The sequence below is a fragment of the Salmo salar genome, chromosome 01 (genome assembly GCF_965601325.2).
Source record: "Salmo salar chromosome 01, fSalSal1, whole genome shotgun sequence".
Classification (NCBI taxonomy): Eukaryota; Metazoa; Chordata; class Actinopteri; order Salmoniformes; family Salmonidae; genus Salmo; species Salmo salar.
In genome coordinates, this window is record NC_138291.1 from 66917862 (window position 1) to 66940599 (window position 22738).

Here is a 22738-nt window from a genome sequence, read left to right on the forward strand (position 1 = left end):
CTTCTCTCCAGTCTTGAGAGAGCCCAGTTACTCTCTCTCCCCTTTCTTTCCCTTTCTCTCTTTTCCTTTATCTGTCTGTCTCGCTCTCTCTCTTTCTCTTTCTCTGCACACAGACATGCACTTCAGGAGTATGTAAAGGAAGATTGCGATATATGGGATCCTAGACTGTTTTGTTTTTTAGAAACAGGATATAGTCAAGGTTATAGTTCTCCTCGAAGCTGTTCTAATCCATCAATGTGCAGAAATAGGGGTTGAATCCAAGCTTTGACTATTGCATATAGAAAAAAGATAGACTTATTTTAACATATTAAAGTTTGTTGATTATATTATATAACATATTAAAGTTTCTTATTACTGTGTTATTCAACATGCAGCAGACTATTTTATGAAAATACCTTAAGAGCTTTTTATTGAATTTCAGTTGAAAAAGTAAGCATGGTTTTGACACTTCTTTATCAATTTACATGCACAAAGCTGTCATTGCCTTTCACTTACACACAGATTAACATCTCACTAACTTACTCTAACCCACAGAAAGGAAATGTACTGTAAGGACAAGACGAAATGCATCACTATTCTCTCTGGAATATGCATTTCACATTATAAACTGGGTGGTTCGAGCCCTGAATGCTGATCGGCTGACAGCCGTGGTATATCAGACCCTATACCACGGGTATGACAAAACATTTATTTTTACTGCTCTTATTAGGTTGGTAACCAGTTTATAATAGCAATAAGGCACCTCGGGGCTTCGTGGTTTATGGCCAATGTACCACGACTAAGGGCTGTATCCAGACACTCCGCGTTGCGTTGTGTGTAAAGAACAGCCCTTAGCCGTGGTATAATGGCCTTATTGCTTAATTCTAACTCACTTGGCTCAACTGATCATCATCACAGAACATATGGTCCTTCACAAATGCTATAATTCTGCAACTCACCAATAATTTTGATTAACATTGATCAGCACCAAACACTTTTGATTACTATCTCCTATATGATTACATTAGGGGTGAAATCAACTCACGACCCAGAAGAAGCAATCCATGCACTGAACTTACAACAATTAAGAAGGGCTATTTACAGTATACATAAGCATGTAGGGTATTCAATCTTTATATTTCTAGGCCTTTGACGAATAGTGACTTTGGATCAGATGGATTCATTTGATGTAGCAACTTAAAACATCCACTTATTGCACCTAATATTTATGGATAATAATTTCAATCTCACATAAAAAATGTCACACTGACAACAAGTGATTCAATCACACATTTGTTCTTCTTGACTGGGTTACCAAGTCCTTCAATATTACTGTACAGATGTAGGAACTTAATTTGAGCAAGTTTGCTACTGAAGGAAAATACACCTGCAGAAACAGGCAATGTGAATTATTATGTGGATTATAATTAATAAACATTTTTGTAGGAGTTGATAGATTTTTCATTAGGGCAAATCAAGTCTGACATTTTAAAGTGGATATTACAAACTTTAGAAGCCTTTTTAAACCTCAAATACACAAAAAGTGTAAATTTCTTGCTGTGCAGGAAAGTTCTCCGCAACAAAACAGTGATCAAATTAAGATCCTACATTTGTAGCATATTGAAGGACAGACACATAGCTATACATTAAGGAAGTGCAATTCATTGATTTGCAATATTATGCATTTTATACTGTTTTTACCTTAAAACAAATGCATTTTCAATAAAACCAATATAATTATAAGAGGTGTGCTGACATTATTCTAAGGTATACTATGTGAATTGCAAGGCAGTGACAATATAATACAACACAATGTTGACGGAACATACAGTTGAAGTCGGAAGTTTACATACACTTAGGTTGGAGTCATTAAAACTCGTTTTTCAACCACTCCACAAATTTCTTGTTAACAAACTATAGTTTTGGCAAGTCGGTTAGGACATCTACTTTGTGCATGACAAAAGTAATTTTTCCAACAATTGTTTACAGACAGATTATTTCACTTATAATTCACTGTATCACAATTCCAGTGGGTCAGAAGTTTACATACACTAAGTTGACTGTGCCTTTGAACAGCTTGGAAAATTACGGAAAATTATGTCATGGCTTTAGAAGCTTCTGATAGGCTAATTGACATCATTTGAGTCAATTGGAGGTGTACCTGTGGATGTATTTCAAGGCCTACCTTCAAACTCAGGGCCTCTTTGCTTGACATCATGGGAAAATCAAAAGAAATCAGTCAAGACCTCAGAAAATAAATTGCTCCCAAGTCTGGTTCATCCTTGGGAGCAATTTCCAAACTCCTGAAGGTACCGCGCTCATCTGTACAAACAATATTACACCATGGGACCAGGTAGCCATCACACCGCTCAGGAAGGAGACGCATTCTGTCTCCTAGAGATGAACATACTTTGGTGCGAAAAGTGCAAATCAATCACAGAACAACAGCAAAGGACCTTGTGAAGATGCTGGAGAAAAGAGGTACAAAAGTATCTACATCCACAGTAAAATGGGTCCTATATCGACATAACCTGAAAGGCCGCTCAGCAAGGAAGAAGCCACTGCTCCAAAACCGCCATGAAAAAGCCAGACTACGGTTTGCAACTGCATATGGGGACAAAGATCGTACTTTTTGGAGAAATGTCCTCTCGTCTGATGAAACAAAAATAGAACTGTTTGGCCATACTGACCATCGTCATGTTTGGAGGAAAAAGGGGGAGGTTTGCAAGCCGAAGAACACCATCCCAACCGTGAAGCTTTGGGGTGGCAGCATCATGTTGTGGGGGTGCTTTGCTGCAGGAGGGACTGGTGCACTTCACAAAATAGATGGCATCATGAGGTAGAAAAATTACGTGGATATATTGAAGCAACATCTCAAGACATCAGTCAGGAAGTTAAAGCTTGATCGCAAATGGGTCTTCCAAATGGACAATGACCCCAAGCATAATTCCAAAGTTGTGTCAAAATGGCTTAAGGATAATAAAGTCAAGGTATTGGAGTGGCCATCACAAAGCCATGACCTCAAACCCATTGAAACTTTGTGGGCAGAACGGAAAAGCGTGTGTAATCATGGAGGCCTACAAACCTGACTCAGTTACACCAGCTCTGTCACGTTCAACTTATTGTGGGAGGCTTGTGGAAGGCTACCTGAAATGTTTGACTCAAGTTAAACAATTTAAAAGCAATGCTACCAAACACTAATTCAGTGTATGCTAACTTCTGACCAACTGGGAATGTGATGAAAGAAATAAAAGCTGAAATAAATCATTCTCTCTAAAATTATTATGACATTTCACATTCTTAAAATAAAGTGGTGATCCTAACTGACCTAAGACAGGGACTACATACAGTATTTAGACCGTCTGAGAACCAATTGGTACATCAACATGCTACTGTACAGCTCCTAATCCATGCTCCCTTCCCTGTCTTGTTGATAAAGACTCCTAGCATGAACAGGGCTCAGCTGCAGTGTTGGATTGCTTTGAGGTCTGCCTAGTCACTCTCAGAAGTCTCTCTCTTTCTCTAAATGTGATTGGCTCATTCTCTGGCAGGGCCACAACTGGCATGCCCTGAGGTTGGCCAGTTACCAGCCTGCCACTTGCTGCCCAGATGCCGTCAGCTTGGACGACTAAACTCAAGGGTGTAATTTCCCTCTCTCTACCTCTCTACCTTCCTTCCTATATCGCTCCATCCCTCACTTCCCCCAGCTACAGTACAGTGAAACCATGGTTACCATGGTGAAACAGGTTGGATCATTGACACAAGCTCAGTGGCTCAGGTCCCTAAGAACGATTATAGTGTCTGAGTTAAGCTGGGCTTTTTTACGTGTTACCTTTCCAAGCAAAATAAAATGGAATAGAAAATCGCCCTTCATCACCCACATCCCCGCAACTGGAGGTTACAGTCAGGCAATGATGACATGTCTGCCCATCCTCGCTCTATCCACTACCGGGATATCTAGGGCTCTATTCAATCAGATCTGCTTTAACGACATCAGCATAGCGGTTGTTTTGACAGTGTCAGAGGTAGAATTGCGTTAGAGCTGTCCAATCCACAATTGGCTCCTGGCATTATACCTAAAGCAGACATTGCCATTGGCTGCACAGAGTCGCATTGAGAGAAATCCCATAGAGCCATTACAAGTTTGAACACCGTAATGTGAAATGAATTTAGGGAAGAGTGGGGTAAATTTTGCAATTTTTTACAGTCAGCATCACTCCATCAAGGGAAATATAGTATTCATTCTAACAAGGACATCTACATATACACTGCTCAAAAAAATAAAGGGAACACTTAAACAACACAATGTAACTCCAAGTCAATCACACTTCTGTGAAATCAAACTGTCCACTTAGGAAGCAACACTGATTGACAATACATTTCACATGCTGTTGTGCAAATGGAATAGACAACAGGTGGAAATTATAGGCAATTAGCAAGACACCCCCAATAAAGGAGTGGTTCGGCAGGTGGTTACCACAGACCACTTCTCAGTTCTTATGCTTCCTGGCTGATGTTTTGGTCACTTTTGAATGCTGGCGGTGCTTTCACTCTAGTGGTAGCATGAGACGGAGTCTACAACCCACACAAGTGGCTCAGGTAGTGCAGCTCATCCAGGATGGCACATCAATGCGAGCTGTGGCAAGAAGGTTGCTGTGTCTGTCAGAGTAGTGTCCAGAGCATGGAGGCACTACCAGGAGACAGGCCAGTACATCAGGAGACGTGGAGGAGGCCGTAGGAGGGCAACAACCCAGCAGCAGGACCGCTACCTCCGCCTTTGTGCAAGGAGGAGCAGGAGGAGCACTGCCAGAGCCCTGCAAAATGACCTCCAGCAGGCCACAAATGTGCATGTGTCTGCTCAAACGGTCAGAAACAGACTCCATGAGGGTGGTATGAGGGCCCGACGTCCACAGGTGGGGGTTGTGCTTACAGCCCAACACCGTGCAGGACGTTTGGCATTTGCCAGAGAACACCAAGATTGGCAAATTCGCCACTGGCGCCCTGTGCTCTTCACAGATAAAGCAGGTTCACTCTGAGCACATGTGACAGACGTGACAGAGTCTGGAGACGCCGTGGAGAACGTTCTGCTGCCTGCAACATCCTCCAGCATGACCGGTTTGGTGGTGGGTCAGTCATGGTGTGGGGTGGCATTTCTTTGGGGGGCCGCACAGCCCTCCATGTGCTCGCCAGAGGTAGCCTGACTGCCATTAGGTACCGAGATGAAATCCTCAGACCCCTTGTGAGACCATATGCTGGTGCGGTTGGCCCTGGGTTCCTCCTAATGCAAGACAATGCTAGACCTCATGTGGCTGGAGTGTGTCAGCAGTTCCTGCAAGAGGAAGGCATTGATGCTATGGACTGGCCCGCCCGTTCCCCAGACCTGAATCCAATTGAGCACATCTGGGACATCATGTCTCGCTCCATCCACCAACGCCACGTTGCACCACAGACTGTCCAGGAGTTGGCGGATGCTTTAGTCCAGGTCTGGGAGGAGATCCCTCAGGACCATCCGCCACCTCATCAGGAGCATGCCCAGGCGTTCTAGGGAGGTCACTGCTAAAGCTAACTCTCCTCTGCTCTCATCCCTCTAGACCTATCTGCTGCCTTTGATACTGTGAACCATCAGATCCTCCTCTCCACCCTCTCCGAGCTGGGCATCTCAGGCGCGGCCCACGCTTGGATTGCGTCCTACCTGACAGGTCGCTCCTACCAGGTGGCGTGGCGAGAATCTGTCTCCGCACCACGTGCTCTCACCACTGGTGTCCCCCAGGGCTCTGTTCTAGGCCCTCTCCTATTCTCGCTATACACCAAGTCTCTTGGCTCTGTCATATCCTCATATGGTCTCTCCTATCATTGCTATGCAGACGACACACAATTCATCTTCTCCTTTCCCCCTTCTGACAACCAGGTGGCGAATCGCATCTCTGCATGTCTGGCAGACATATCAGTGTGGATGACGGATCACCACCTCAAGCTGAACCTCGGCAAGACGGAGCTGCTCTTCCTCCCGGGGAAGGACTGCCCGTTCAATGATCTCGCCATCACGGTTGACAACTCCCTTGTGTCCTCCTCCCAGAGTGCTAAGAGCCTCGGCGTGACCCTGGACAACACCCTGTCGTTCTCCACTAACATCAAGGCGGTGACCCGATCCTGTAGGTTCATGCTCTACAACATTCGCAGAGTACGACCCTGCCTCACACAGGAAGCGGCGCAGGTCCTAATCCAGGCACTTGTCATCTCCCGCCTGGATTACTGCAACTCGCTGTTGGCTGGGCTCCCTGCCTGTGCCACTAAACCCCTACAACTCATCCAGAACGCCGCAGCCCGTCTGGTGTTCAACCTTCCCAAGTTCTCTCACGTCACCCCGCTCCTCCGCTCTCTCCACTGGCTTCCAGTTGAAGCTCGCATCCGCTACAAGACCATGGTGCTTGCCTACGGAGCTGTGAGGGGAACGGCACCTCCGTACCTTCAGGCTCTGATCAGGCCCTACACCCAAACAAGGGCACTGCGTTCATCCACCTCTGGCCTGCTCGCCTCCCTACCTCTGAGGAAGCACAGTTCCCGCTCAGCCCAGTCAAAACTGTTCGCTGCTCTGGCACCCCAATGGTGGAACAAGCTCCCTCACGACGCCAGGACAGCGGAGTCAATCACCACCTTCCGGAGACACCTGAAACCCCACCTCTTTAAGGAATACCTGGGATAGGATAAAGTAATCCTTCTAACCCCCCCCCCCCCCCCCCCCCCCTTAAAAGATTTAGATGCACTATTGTAAAGTGGTTGTTCCACTGGATATTATAAGGTGAATGCACCAATTTGTAAGTCGCTCTGGATAAGAGCGTCTGCTAAATGTCTTAAATGTAAATGTAAATACAGGCACGTGGAGGCAACACACACTACTGAGCCTCATTTTTACTTGTTTTAAGGACATTACATCAAAGTTGGATCAGCCTGTAGTGTGTTTTTACACTTTAATTTTGAGTGTGACTCCAAATCCAGACCTCAATGGGTTGATAAATTGGATTTCCATTGATTATTTTTGTGTGATTTTGTTGTCAGCACATTCAACTATGTAAAGAAAAAAGTATTTAATACGATTATTTCATTCATTCAGATCTAGGATGTGTTATTTTAGTGTTCCCTTTATTTTTTTGAGCAGTATATTTCAGGATGTTGTGTATCCCTGGAAATAATCAGAATTGATGTATACATTACAGTTCTGAAAATATAGCTTTTTGGGGGGGATAAATTGATCCGCGGGACAGGGTAAATTAATCCGCCGACAAATTTCTGTACTGACTAAAATATGACCACTAACTGTTTAAAACTTTATTTCCCCAAAACAATTAAACACTATCGCTTTTTACATTTTTTAAGCATCTTTTAACACAGGCAAAACTTTTAACATAAGCCATGCACTTTAATTTGCTCAACTTGCCATTGACTCGGCCATTGGCTCAATTTACTCGAAGGCAAACATTTTGACTATATTAACCCACACAGCTACAAGGATGCACTTTCATGCTAGGTTTAGGACCTCATATTGAATCTTATAGAGACCCAACCTGATGTATAGAACAAGCTTAATGTTATCTACTTTGGTTTAGATTCAAGCATCATGAAACCTCAACACAATAAATTTATTCATTTGACTTGGTGAAATCAGTTATTGGGACCTAACTTCCTAGACACTTTTTCCATGTGGTTTCTTCCTTCACAGACTCCATGAAATTATGACCGCGTCCTAATTATTCGGTCAAATTATGCACTTTGTGTATGGTTTCAATTTTAGCGTAATTATTTCTATAGCTTACACTTTCTTGTTTTGGACTTCTGATGCGAGTAGGACGGGTGTGGTTTTGTGACAATGATCAAGAGCAGCGGCTCACCAATTTGACAGCTCCAATGCAGTTACACCTCAAACACCTCCAAAACATCAGCTATGAGGGTGTCGGCTATCGCCAGTTAACGCTTGATCTGATTGAATCTAGTCATAAAGGCTACTGGATAAGGGAAGACCTCTCAAACTGCGCACTGATATTTAGAGTTGAAATGTGAAGCAATGCTGAGGCATGTAGCCAACTGCAGTTTACAACATCAGTGAAGGATTTGTATTGGCATCAGCCAGGTCTCCTATCCTGTTAGTGTCCTGTGAACATCACAGTACCATTCACTTTCAATCTCTTTTACCAAGCCGACCCAGTACCATGGCCACTACTGCACAGAGATAACCATAACACACATCAGTTAATAAAACATTTTTTGGGGCCATTTGAGACCCCATACAAAAGCATGGCTGGTAAATCCATGTGGTCTATCTACTGTAAGCCAGCCTACATCACACCGAAGGGTTTCTCCTCAAGCATAGAATCCCATAACTACTGGCAGGTTAAGATGCACTTTGGGTAGAGTTGGAGCCCCACAATGGAGGTAACAAGACAAAGTAGTTTACAATTCAATACCTATGACAGAAACCACCACTATAGTGTCACACAACAAAGCATCAATGTTTTCCCATTTCTGTCTGGTATGCTTTTTAAAAAATGTAACCATTATTTAACTAGGCAAATCAGTTAAGAACACATTCTTATTTACAATGACAGCCCACCAGGGAACAGTGGGTTAACTGCATTGTTCAGGGGCAGAATGACAGATTTTTACCTTGTCTGCTCAGGGATTCGATCCAGCAATCTTTCGGTTACAGGCCCAAAGCTCCACTAGTCTACCTGCCGCCACCCTTACGCTAGTGTGGAGATGAATGTCTTAGGTTGTCATTTTTCCACAACCATAAAGTTGTGTTGTTAGGTCATAAATAACTGGCATATAAGGCATTTAACTGTGTCGGCATATTTGATGGCGCTACATCGTTTGCTTGGTTATTCCTAGTAAAGTAGATCATCTTACACAAATGCCCCAGGCAGTGTTGGAAGTGGGTCGGCCCTTGCCAGAACCTGATTTCCAACTAGTTTGAGTAATAATATTGAGAAGAACTATGTAGTGTTTACCTAAGCAAGAAAACTGAAGTTATAGTCAAGCATTGGATGACACTGGCACCGGCGGCTCCAGGGCACTGCCCTTGTTAAAGAGTATACGTGATGCCACCCAGAGAGCACTTGTCACGACTTCCGCTGAAGTCGGCTCCTCTCCTTGTTCTGGCGGCGTTCGGCGGTCGACATTACTGGCTTTCTAGCCATCGCCGCTCCATTTTTTCCATTGTTCCATTTGTTTTGTCTTGTTCCCTGCACACCTATTCCTCTGTTCTCCCCATGTCTTTGTGTGAAATTGTTTTTGTTACGTGTTTCTTGTTACGCGCCAGGCTGGTTTTCCCCCTGTATTTCAGTGGTATTTCACGAAGGATGTTTAATTGTTAAACATTTGCTTATTTTTGTGACTGTTTCGCACCTTGCACATTTTACCTTTGGCTGGAGGTTTTGACGCAGTGGCATCTGTCTGTTTTATTGCCTCTGCCTAAATAAAGTGTGCGCCTGTTCACAACTCTCTGCTCTCCTGCACCTGACTCCTCCACCAGTAGCGCACAACCTTAACAGCACTGATCTCACAGACATGACTCACACACAGACAACACTGATATGGATACATCACTAACTTTCGGTTACATATACAGTATATACATATATGCAGTACCAATCAAAAGTTTGGACATTCAAAGGTTTTTCTTTATACTTACTAATGTCTACATTGTAGAATAATAGTGAAGACATCAAAACTATGAAATAACACATATGAAATCATGTAGTAACCAAAAAAGTATTAAACCAATCAAAATATATTTTCTTTTTGAGATTCTTCAAAGTAGCCATTGATGACAGCTTTGCACACTCTTCACATGCCTTAAAACAGAATTTTCCCAAAATTATGTCATGGCTTTAGAAGCTTCTGATAGGCTAAGTGACATAATTTGAGTCAATTGGAGGTGTACCTGTGGATGTATTACTCAGTGCCTCTTTGCTGACATCATGGGAAAATCAAAATAAATCAGACCTCCACATGTCTGGTTCATCCTTGGTAGCAATTTCCAAATGCCTGAAGGTACCACTTTCATCTGTACAAACAATAGTATGCAGGTATAAACACCATGGGACCACAAAGCCATCATAACGCTCAGGAAGGAGACACGTTCTGTCTCCTAGAGATGAACATACTTTGGTGCGAAAAGTGCAAATCAATCACACAACAACAACAAAAGACCTTGTGAAGATGCTGGAGGAAAGAGGTACAAAAGTATCTATATCCACAGTAAAACGAGTCCTATATCGACATAACCTGAAAGGCCGCTCAGCAAGGAAGAAGCCACTGCTCCAGAACCTGCATAAAAACGCCAGACTACGGTTTGCAACTGCACATGGGGACAAAGATCGTACTTTTTGGAAAAATGTCCTCTGGTCTGATGAAACAAAAATAGAACTGTTTGGCCATACTGACCATCGTTATGTTTGGAGGAAAAAGGTGGAGGCTTGCAAGCCAAAGGACACCATCCCAACTGTGAAGCACGGGGTGGCAGCATCATGTTGTGGGGGTGCTTTGCTGCAGGAGGGACCGGTGCACTTCACAAAATAGAAGGCATCATGCGGAAAGGAAAATTATGTGGATATATTAAAGCAACATCTCATCCCTACAAATCAGCAGGGCTAGACAATCTGGACCCTCTCTTTCTAAAATGATCTGCTGAAATTTTTGCAACCCCTATTACTAGCCTGTTCAACCTCTCTTTCGTATCGTCTGAGATTCCCAAAGATTGGAAAGCTGCTGCGGTCATCCCCCTCTTCAAAGGGGGTGACACTCTAGACTCAAACTGCTACAGACCTATATATATCCTACCCTGTCTTTCTAAGGTCTTCGAAAGCCAAGTTAACAAACAGATTACCGACCATTTCGAATCCCACCGTACCTTCTCCGCTATGCAATCTGGTTTCAGAGCTGGTCATGGGTGCACCTCAGCCACGCTCAAGGTCCTAAACGACATCATAACCGCCATCGATAAGAGACATTACTGTGCAGCCGTATTCTATCGACCTGGCCAAGGCTTTCGACTCTGTCAATCACTACATTCTTATTGGCAGACTCGACAGCCTTGATTTCTCAAATGATTGCCTCGCATGGTTTACCAACTACTTCTCTGATAGAGTTCAGTGTGTCAAATCGGAGGGCCTGTTGTCCGGACCACTGGCAGTCTCTATGGGGGTACCACAGGGTTCAATTCTCAGGCCGACTCTCTTCTCTGTATATATCAATGATGTCGCTCTCGCTGCTGGTGATTCTCTGATCCATCTCTAAGCAGACGACACCATTCTGTATACTTCTGGCCCCTCTTTGGACACTGTGTTAACTAACCTCCAGACGAGCTTCAATGCCATACAACTCTCCTTCCGTGGCCTGCTCTTAAAACCTGTTAGGGCTAGGGGGCAGTATTGACACGGCTGGATAAAAAACGTACCCGATTTAATCTGGTTACTACTCCTGCCCAGTAACAAGAATATGCATATAATTATTGGCTTTGGATAGAAAACACTCCAAAGTTTCTAAAACTGTTTGAATGGTGTCTGTGAGTATAACAGAACTCAAATGGCAGGTCAAAACCTGAGAGATTCCTTTACAGGAAGTGGCCTGTCTGACCATTTATTGTCTTTCTTTGACATCTCATTCCATTACAAAGGATCTCTGCGGTAACGTGACACTTCCCACGGCTCCAATAGGCTCTCAGAGCCCGGGAAAAACCTGAATGTCGTCATTCCAGCCCCAGGCTGAAACACATTATCGCCTTTCTCAAGTGGCCGATCAAGGGACTGTGGGCTTAGGCGCGTGCACTGGCCGCCCCCGTCTTTGTGATTTTTCCTCTGTTTACCGAAAAGGAGATTCCCGGTTGGAATATTATCGCTTTTTTACGAGATAAATTGCATAAAAATTGATTTTAAACAGCGGTTGACATGCTTCGAAGTACGATAATGGAATATTTCGAAATGTTTTGTCACGAATTGCGCCATGCGCACGACCCTGATTTACCATTTCGGATAGTTTCTGGAACGCATGAACAAAACGCCGCTATTTGGATATAACGATGGATTATTTGGGACCAAACCAACATTTTTTATTGAAGTAGAAGTCCTGGGAGTGCATTCTGACGAAGACAACAAAGGTAATAACATTTTTGTTATAGTAAATCTGATTTTGGTGAAGGCTAAACTTGCCGGGTGTCTAAATAGCTAGCCCGTGATGGCTGGGCTATGTACTTAGAATATTGCAAAATGTGCTTTCACCAAAAAGCTATTTTAAAATCGGACATATCGAGTGCATAGAGGAGTTCTGTATCTATAATTCTTAAAATAATTGTTATGCTTTTTGAGAACGTTTATCGTGAGTAATTTAGTAAATTGTTAGTAAATTCCCCGGAAGTATGCTAGTTCTGAACGTCACATGCTAATGTAAAAAGCTGGTTTTTGATATAAATATGAACTTGATTGAACAAAACATGCATGTATTGTATAACATAATGTCCTAGGGTTGTCATCTGATGAAGATCATCAAAGGTTAGTGCTGCATTTAGCTGTCTTCTGGGTTTTTGTGACATTATATGCTAGCTTGAAAAATGGGTGTCTGATTATTTCTGGCTGGGTACTCTGCTGACATAATCTAATGTTTTGCTTTCGTTGTAAAGCCTTTTTGAAATCGGACAGTGTGGTTAGATTAACGAGAGTCTTGTCTTTAAATAGCTGTAAAATAGTCATATGTTTGAGAAATTGAAGTAATAGGATTTTTAAGGTATTTGAAAATCGCGCCACTGGATTACACTGGCTGTTACGTAGGTGGGACGATTACGTCCCGCCTAGCCCATAGAGGTTAAATGCAAGTAAAACTAAATGCATGCTATTCAATCGATCACTTACCGCACCTGCCCGCCCGTCCAGCATCACTACTCTGGACGGCTCTGACTTAGAATACGTGGGCAACTACGAATACCTAGGTGTGTGATTAGACTGTAAACTCTCCTTCCAGACTCACATTAAGCATCTCCAATCCAAAATGAAATCTAAAATCGGCTTTCTATATCGCAACAAAGTATCCTTCACTCATGCTGCCAAACATACCCTCGTAAAACTGACCATCCTACCGATCCTCGACTTCGGCGATGTCATCTATAAAATAGCCTCCAACACTCTACTCAACAAATTGGATGCAGTCTATCACAGTGCCATCCATTTTGTCACCAAAGCCCCATACACTACCCACCACTGTGACCTGTACGCTCTCGTTGGTTAGCCCTTGCTTCATACTCGTCGCCAAACCCACTGGCTACAGGTTATCTACAAGTCTCTGCTAGGTAATGCCCCGCCTTATCTCAGCTCACTGGTCACCATAGCAGCACCCACTCGTAGCACGCGCTCCAGCAGGTATATGTCACTGGTCACCCCCAAAGCCAATTCCTCCTTTGGTCACCTTTCCTTCCAGTTCTCTGCTGCCAATGACTGGAACAAACTGCAAAAATCACTGAAGCTGGAGACTCAAATCTCCCTCACTAGCTTTAAGCACCTGCCATCAGAGTAGCTGGTGCTCACAGATCACTGCACCTGAACATAGCCCATCTGTAAACAGCCCATCTATCTACCTCTTCCCCATGCTGTATTTATTTATTTATCTTGCTCCTTTGCACCCCAGTATCTCTACTTGCACATTCATCTTCTGCACATCTACCATTCCAGTGTTTAATTGCTATATTGTAATTACTTCGCCACCATGGCCTATTTATTGCCTTAACTTACCTCATTTGCACTCACTGTATATAGACTTTTTGTTTTCTTTTTTCTACTGTATTATTGATTGTATGTTTTGTTTATTCCATGTGTAACTCTGTGTTGTTGTATGTGTCGAATTGCTATGCTTTATCTTGGCCAGGTCGCAGTTGCAAATAAGAACTTGTTCTCAACTAGCCTACCTGGTTAAATAAAGGTGAAATAATTTTATATTTTTTTAAATGGTGGAACTCTGTGCAGCACTTCCCCCTGACAACATCATTGATTCATCCCCCACACCCTCATTCAGCAGCCCTCCTGAAGCATGGGGTTATCACTCCATCTACAACAGCACTATACAGAGTTACACCATATATACAAAAGTATGTGGACACCCCTTGAAATTAGTGGATTTGTCTATTTCAGCCACACCCGTTGCTGTCAGGTGTTTAAAATCGAGCAGACAGCCATGACATCTCCATAGACAAATGTTGGCAGTAGAATGACCTGACTGAAGAGCTGAGTGACTATCAACATGGCACAGTCATAGGATGCCACCTGTCTAGAAGCAACAATGGCTCAGCCACAAAGTGGTAGGCCACACAAGCTCACAGAACGGGACCGCTGAGTCCTGAAGCATGTAGCGCGTAAAAATCATCTGTACTTTGATGCAACATTCACTACTAAGTTCCAAACTGCCTCTGGAAGCAACGTCAGCACAAGAACTGTTAGTCGGGAGCTTCATGAAATGGGTTTCCATGTCCGAGCGGTCGTATACAAGCCTAAGATCACAATACGCAATGCCAAGCACCAGCTGGAGTGGTGTAAAGCTCACCACCATTGGACTCTGGAGCAGTGAAGTGATGAATCACTCTTCACCATCTGGCAGTCCTACAGACATATCTGGGTTTGGCGGATGCCAGGAATACGCTACTTGCCCGAATGCATAGTGCCAACTGTAAAGTTTGGTGGAGGAGGAATAATGGTCTGGGGCTGTTTTTCATGGTTCGGGCTAGGCTCATTAGTTCCAGTGAAGAGAAATCAACGCTATAGCATATAATGACATTCTAGACAGTTCTGTGCTTCCAACTTTGTGGCAACAGTTTGGGGAAGGCCCTTTCCTGTTTCAGCGTGACAGTGCCCCCGTGCACAAAGCGAGGTCCTTCCAGAAATTGTTTGTTGAGATCCGTGTGGAAGAACTTGACTGGCCAGCACAAAGCCCTGATTTCAACCCCTGTGGGATGAATCTAGTGGAAAGCCTTCCCAGAAGAGTGGAGGCTGTTATAGCAGAAAAGGGGGAGCCAAGTCCCCCGAAAAATGATGTCCCCCCACCTCTAAAACCAAAGTTGCACCCTTGCTGAAGAGATCACAAAGACAGAAAGAGACAGAGGGAGAAACAGGGTTACAATGAGAAAGTCAGAGAGATACAAAGTCTGTGAGAGATAAATAGATAGAGCCAGATAAAGAGAAAGAAAGACAGAGACACACATATACTTTCCTGTATTCCTGAGCTAGCAACCCTCTCCATCAAGAGAGAGACCAGGAAGAAGCCTTTACAGCTTTCTCCCCCATGGAAAGAGAACAGTGTATCCAAGTTCCTATATTCAAAACCACATGAATATTGCATGGAAACCACATAAAAACAGAACCGAAAACAGGAATTTACAGGAGATAAATTCAAATGTACTTGTCATGATAGTGTATCTGTCATATTCACCTAATCTCCATGTCCCTGAAATGACAAGTTTAAGAAAGAATGTCAATCAGTGGAGGCTCCTCAGAGGAGGAAGGGGAGGACCATCCTCAGTGAAATTTCTTTTTTTTTTTTAATTGTGAAACATTAAAAAGTTATCATTTTTAAATAAAACTATATTAAATATATTCTATGTCACCAAATAATTGATTACATCATTTTTTTTTGCAATGAAGGTCTACAGTAACTTCAACATCACTGTCTGGGGTAGCACCATGGTGCAGCCAGAGGACAGCTAGCTTTCGTCCTCCTCTAGCTACATTGACATCAATACAAAACCTAAGAGGCTCGTAGGCCTCACCCCCTTCCATAGACATACATGGTAATTATGACCACTTCCGGAGGAAGTCCTCCAACCAATCAAAGCTTTTGCAGTATGACTTGACATCCAATCATAGAATTAGGATCAGAGAATGAACCTATTGAGTTGTATTGGGATTGTGCCACAGAGCATTATGGGGGTTCTATGTTGAGAATTTGGTTACATTGTTGGATAGAGATTAGGAGTGAAAGGTGATAGTTGAGCATTTTTTGGTTATTATTCAATTCAATTAGTTTTTTCAAATTACAGTAGACTGAATAGGTATATTATAAATTGGTTTATTGGTTTAAGAATTTTATTTTTGTGTCCAGTTAGTGCAATGGCCTTGCTAACTTCAGTAGCTAGCTAGCTACTGTACCAGCGCAAGTGTGCAGTTTTCTGCGCCAGAATGACCGACGCTGCCGAAAATGTTGTGGACTTTTTGTTGAAGAACCCCTTTCATTCTCTGGCGTACATGGAAAAGGTGCGAATTAAAAGCGAGGGTCGACCTCTGCCTGAGATCAGTTTCATGAAGAAAGATGAAAAGGTGAGGGCGTTCAATATCACCTGGTATCAAGTGTTTAGCTGGTTAACAGGGAGCCTTTCATCAAGCCGCCTGTATTACTGGTCTTGCCTGCGTTTTTGGGCATGCAAGAATGTGCTTTTAGAGGACACGACGAGATGGAAAGTTCCGCCGACTACAAGGAGCTTGCCGTGGTAATTTAACGTTACGATGCTTTACTTGCTGAACATATCAAACTTTCGACTGTCTTTTCTGGGATGTTGAAAACAATTCCGAATGATTTGATAGCTTCCATCGCATCATCCATTAAAATATTAAAGAGAGTTTGACGCAGCGCATTTTTTCGTGTGTGCTCAAGTAGGCTTTCCACTTTCCTCCGGTATTTATTTAGCAAAGATGATAACACAATCACCCCGGACAGACACAAGCCAAAACTCATGATATAAATGTTGCAGCAACCTAGGCTACACATAAACATTAGAAATCTGAAATGGTGTATGGGATGAAAACAAGACAATTTTTCAGTCTAATCAACTGTAGGCTACTAATAAGAGCAGCTGCATACAGCCCTATGCGCCCTGCCCATCTGGTCAGGGTAAACTAATTGGTAACGTTATGTATTTATAGTCCATTTGTGTGTCAAGAGAAAATGTGAATGTTATCAAATTTAGTTTATATCCAAAAATGGGCTGGCTAGGCAGCCTATTCGTTTTTAATCCAAAATGATTAACTGGAATGAATGAATGAATGAATCAACATAATAGTGATGACGGATGTGAGTAAATGTTTTGCAAGGCCTACAGTTGCATAGGCCTGCATAATGCAAACATGCATAAAGCAAGCTCAGTCCTGTGAGTTCTACTGTCTATCAGTTGTGGTCTGGGTGGAGGAAATCCCGCTCCTAATCTAGTCTAAATATAATTTATATGAACAAGTATAAAGTTGCTGCAGTTTGACAGGGTTCTCATCCCCCCAGGGCCAGGAGTTTATTTTTCAGTTTTTAAAAATCATGTGATCTAATTATGATAAACTGGTCCCATCATAGCCCTTATAAAACCTTTTTACAACTGATTATTCACTGCCATACCTTATAGGGTCCAGAGTTTCCCTAGTTATGTTAACATATAAGAAAAACTGGATGATCAGGGCTTTATTCAGGAAAGTTTATTGGGATACTGTGATGTGTCAAGTGGGCGAGATGCTGTGTTAGACTTTATGAATTTTGAGATGTCTGAATTTAAGTTTATAGAGAAAGTCATTGTCCAAACCTACGATGGCGCAGCTGTAATGGAATGTCTTTGCTATTTGTCTGCTAGAAGTCCCCTCCTGTTCCCTGATTAAGAGGTGATGACAGCTCCACTACCTTTGTCACCTTTCTCCTGACATGAACTGAAGCCACATCTCATGTGCCCGCTCATCCACTGGCACATTGAATGTTTCCCCTCCAAGTACTGTGAGTACCCCTATACATTTTCTCGAATTTCTGTATGTAGAGTCAATCACATACACACACACACACAATCACATTATTACACATCAATGATTTTACTCCTTGCTTGGACTAACTCATTCTTAGCTCTTTTGTCTAAATGTGTGTTGTGTTATTGTTTTTTGTCTTCCCAGTCAAATCCCGTCCTGCGCTGGTCAAGCCTCTAAACACCTCAACTCATGCCCTCGTTCAATCACTGCTGTGATCCCTTTCCAACACTGTGTAAGTAGCCCTCACATTCCCATTCCCCATAATATGGTACTATAAATGTCTTTATTAAATGCTTTAGGTTAAAATAATTAGTCTTTGCCGATTTTTGAAACACTTTGTCGTCTCCGTGCGTTACGCTCCTATACTGTGGGTCACCCATCCTCCTCATTGTTTCAAGTCACCAGCCTCCACTGACGTCAATACATTTGTTTCCTAAACAGTACATGGTCCTGTGGTGTTAGTAGAATTGATGGTAGAGGATAAGGGTGTAGTGGCGTTTTGGGTAGGGGTTGAAAGGAAAGTGTTCAACGGGGTAGAGTTATGGGGTAGTGACAGACCAGGGGGTAAGGTTCTAAGGCCCAGCTCATCCTGTAGGTAATTTAGTCTCCATTTGGCCAGAACAGAGTCTGCATAGGTCAGAATGGGGGGCAGGCCGAGTCTCTGGGAGACCAGCCAGTAGGGCAGAGCCAGCAATTTGGGGAGAGTTTAATCAACACAAACAATGCCAACAATCAATGGGACATAGTTCAAGTCTGAGGTTAAAGTTAATGCTGAACTGTTTTTTACCTGGGCCGGCAGGTGTTGCCCCTCCTGCCAGACATAGACCAAGGTGAGTCAGCTTCCGATGGCCCTTCAGGTGATGGGGACTCAGCACGGGCATCTGTTTACAACAATGTGTCTGTTAGCATGGCCATCACAAGCCCAGACATACAAAGTCACATCACTGCTGAAGCCAAAATCAACTGTATTTGATTGTTGACTGAGATACATATGGTTTCTCACCTCTTTTACCAGGTGTCGTAGCTGATGTGTTTGGATGAGGGGTGTGAGGTTCCTGGCCAAGTCCATCCATACCCGGTAGTACTGTGGAAGGTCTGTCTAAAATGGGCAAAGGTCATACAACTAGATATGACAGTACGCTGATTTATCTGTGCACTATACACAAAATAAGAAAGTTTTGTGCTCTAGAAGTTCAAAAGTTCAAGCAAAATATATGTTTTTGGCTCTATAATCGGAATGTACTATAAGTTAATAAGGTGTGATGGGATAAAAATATCTACATTTGAGAGTAGAACTTGATCTAGTGTTGACATTGAGCACACTCTTTCCCATGTAAATCAATAGAGACCAGAACATACCAACTGTCATGTGCTCACAGCTCAGTGTATGCTGGAGGGAGAAAGATTGATAGGTGTCCATATAACATTAATCAAAGCTAACCTATTTATCAGTTTAAAACCCTGGTAGCACATGGTATTTGTGGATCAAGAGTCACTGGAGGAAATACCATGGGTCACTGAGACTGAAAATAATCCCAATCTTCTCATATTATTGGTGCGGAATCTACAGACTGACATTACATGTGGAAAGAAGTAGGTCCTCTATGTTTGCCTTTCATATCTCAAAACCAAAACCAGGCAATTATTTGAAAGATGACTTAGGTGATCTAATTTGTAGAGAGCAGAGAAATCAAGCTTGCTTCATCAGCAAAACAAAACAGCCTTTAAAGGAAAATGTACCGATATTGTAATAAATAAAATGCTAGCAGATGAAAACCTGAAGTCTCACCATTAATACAATTCTGTTAACAGTAATTGCAGTAATTTTGAGACATTTTCTGACACATGCTGAACTCAGTGACATGTATCAAGTTAGAAAAAGATGGCCTTACTGCTGGCTGCTCCAGGAGGAATCCAAACTCCTAAAACAGAAAGAAACAGTCCAGGTCAATCTGCAGTGATGTGCTGGTGTAGCTTTACTGTATCTATCACTCACTTACACTTTATGTATTTACTATTATTGAACACATCCCTTTAATCATGATTTCTGCCATTTTTAAGTCCAATCCTAGAAGGCTGTGTACAATATCATGTGACACCAAGCAGTTCCTCAAATCTGAGATAGGATTTGTGTGCGTTTCCCAGAATTAGAAACCTTATGATTGTCATTTTGGATTTAGATTAAAAATAACGAGAGACAGCTTGTCAAGACTAGACTGAATTTTAATCCTGACCCAAACGACTTAAAAAGTTCAAGCCATCCTTACAGCTCATGAAATAATAATGGACTGCTTCGAACAGCAAGCTTTAAAAGCTAGCAGTCGCCCTGCCCCGCCCCCTTTGGTTACTGTTGCAACCTCGGACAACAATTTCCCAGAAAGCCCAATTTCCCCCTTCTAACCACTGGTGAAATCCCCTTCAATGATCTCAAACTGTGTTTCTAATACACAATGAAATTAAAAACAGACAACCCCTTGCTTATCTGGAAACATGGGTATGTTGTGGTGGACTGTCATTACAATTGCTTCACGGAAACCTGGTAAAATTATGTTTAGTGTGGCTAGCCATGGAACGGTTCTGAATTCACTGTCAGCTTGCAGTCAACGCTATAACTAGGCAGGTTCAGTCAACGCTATAACTAAGCATGGCAAACCTGCCTAGTAAAAGCGAATTAGTGATTTCTCGAATATCATCAAAATAAATCAATCACAGCACATTTTTAGACTCATTCAGCAGTTTTTGCCTGATTTAAGAACAATACATTGGAAATTAATGTTGAAAGTTCAATTTATATTCCTAAAACTTAAAAATGATGAAAATGATGGTCTCGCTGCTTCCTGTTGACAAGACATTTTGATAAATGCCTCCCAAATAGTTTTAAAGTGTCCTAATCAATAACCAATATGCAAAAACAGTTTGATGTATTGAAAACATAAAATGTTCTCCCTACATATAATCTCAGCAAAAAAAGAAACGTCCTTTCACTCTAAACTGCATTTATTTTCAGTAAACTTAACAACTTCTACACCCAAGGCTACTTGGACAATTTGCATTGCCCCCTCCCCCCCTTTTACACTGCTGCTACTCTCTGTTATACTTTAACACTTTTCTTAAAACTGCATTGTTGGTTAAGGGCTTGTAAGTAAGCATTTCACTGTAAGGTTTACACCTGTTGTATTCTGTGCATGTGACAAATAAAATTGGATTTGTATTACCCTGTGCTATGAGCAAGAAGGTAGTAAAAAATACACAGTGGTGATCAGATAAAGCAACATCAACAATAGAGGATATGTCAATAGACCACCCCAACAATATGATTTTATCATCATTCTCAAGGACAATAGACCATAGTTCAGAGAAATCAGTAAAGAAAGTGGGGCAGTGCATTTGTGGCCTATACTGCACTGGTGGCTGACATTTGAACAGTATTGCGTGATGCTCAAAAGACCCAAAGACACCAAATGAAATGTCCTTACAGCTGAGAGCATTAGTAAAAATAGAGTCTGTCCCCCCACCCTTTTCCATTTTGAAAAGTTGTAGTCTGGAGGGGGACGTTTCAGTGAGATACATGCAATCAACTTTGCGCTCAGTAATGAGGTCATTCACAAGAAAGGTTTTACTAGAAATTGCTCTAAAATTTAAAAGAGCCATATTCAATGAGTGTGGGCCACACTGCCCCTTGGGCATCTGCCTCGAGATAACCAATTGACTAACAACCAAATTATTAAAGTTACAACCACGTTTTCTGACAGCCCCCAATCTATCAGAATGGTAGGATATGACAGTTTGTATGAACTCACTAGAAGCCAGAGTTAGAGGAATATAATTTAGTTTACTCACAATAAACATAGTGCCATTTCAAAGGGTGTTGATATGCTTTCCAAGTCCTCTGTTGCTTATCCTAATAGGGAGGACTGGAGCACTACCAGACCCTGTCCATCAATCTTTAAAACAGTTTGCGATGTTGCTGGAAATAATCCTGAAACCCCTGCGGTTATGGCGAATCCCATCTCTTTTAAAAAGTGCCAGTTGCTTCCACAGAAAATCAAAGTTGTCACAAAAGGAGAAATTCCTGTCGTTGCAAAGTTTCTTCAGGTACTCTTTTAGGGCAACGAGTCGGCTGAAACATTCCAAACTACTTCAATAGCACCGTAGGGGTCCAGAGATAATTGTTATATTTCCTGTGCTAGTGAGCGTGTTTAAAAAATGTTAGTCCTCCCTTAGATCGCCTAAAGCGAAGGTTGTTAAAACCTATTTGAGTGATGATGGTGTCAATATTGGAGTAGTTGGCCAGAACCGTGGGCAAGAGGGAGTCGATGTTATGGACATGGGCTCCTGGGTGACAGCGGACCTTTGTCGGTCCACAGACCGTAGGCAGGCTAAAATCTCTCACCACAATGATGGTGGTCGTGATGAAATCCGAAGGAAGAGGGGGAGCAGGATGGGACTACTTCGGGCAGAGGGGATTGAGGCTTCGAGCCAGGCTAGCCTGACTCTTCACAGAGTGTTAAATCCCGATAGATGCAGACAAATGTCAAAGTGGCTTGGTAGCTAATAACAGATCACGTCAATATGGTTAGTTAACTAGCCAAAATCCAAATATGTCACCCGTTTCAGGAAACTAGGCGTATATCGTGGGTCACTACTTCACAGGAGAGCCTTTTGACTGTAAACTTTTTTTTTTATCAAAATGCGTTTTTTTGGCGGACTTCGTTTTGAAATCAGTGGAATTGGAGTATGGAGATGGAGAAAACACCTGTCTCCGGATTACATCTTCAAACTAAGGGCAACCATGGCATCCGGCAGGAGACGTGTCCAACCATGAATGCTGTATATGGGTGAGATAGTCTAGCGTTAGCTAACTACATTTTCAGATATTACACATTTCTAATTTGACAGAAAGAAAAGTTTGACAGAAAGAAAAACTGTCTGGCTCGCTAGCTAACGTTACGTAGATGATC